The sequence below is a fragment of the Alligator sinensis genome, unplaced genomic scaffold (assembly GCF_000455745.1).
Source record: "Alligator sinensis unplaced genomic scaffold, ASM45574v1 scaffold773_1, whole genome shotgun sequence".
NCBI classification, from domain to species: domain Eukaryota; kingdom Metazoa; phylum Chordata; order Crocodylia; family Alligatoridae; genus Alligator; species Alligator sinensis.
In genome coordinates, this window is record NW_005842403.1 from 118,264 (window position 1) to 118,985 (window position 722).

Below are 722 nucleotides of genomic sequence, written 5' to 3' on the forward strand. Positions count from 1 at the left end.
GCAGAGCACTGGGCTGGATCTGAGCTACAGGAGATGTCTGGCCCACAGCAGCACCTATTCTGGGCCTCAGCCAGTGGCCCCATGCCCATAGCCTGTCCAGGCAACCCTACTCTGGGTCCTGTTCTTGGCCTTGCCAGTCACCAAAGCAGCAGGGCAAGGGGGTCAGGATTATCCTCAGGCTACAGCATGCCCTCATCTCCAAAGACTGTGCTCAGTCCCACTCCCTTCTCCACAAGCCTCCATCTCCCCTGGGGCCCCTCCGAGAGGCCAGTCAGCAGCGTCCCTCCCTCCCTCAGCCTGTGAAGGCCATGGCCAAGGTAACACCTCCAGCTGGCGTCAGCCTCACACTGTTTCACCAGTACCCACGCTCCCTTGTTCCCCCCTCTATCCCCTACCTGCACCATCCCTATCTCCATCCCCATCCCTGTCCTCGTCCCCATCCCTATGCAGGTCCAGGGACGCAGCTGCCAGCTGCCTCCGTGTTCACGACTGCATCATAGCTACCAAGCTGCACACACTACAGTACACATAATGCACTACAGTACACACACGGCACTACAGTACACACACTACGTTACGCTCAGCCCAGCCCCAGGCACACCAGCAGCCAGCTACGTTTCCCTGGGCCTGGTGTCTCCCAGGGGTCTGTGTCTTGAGGCTGCAGGTCAAACTGTGCCTCCGATCCTGAGTATCACTAGCTGGGGGGGGGGGGGGGGGGAGAC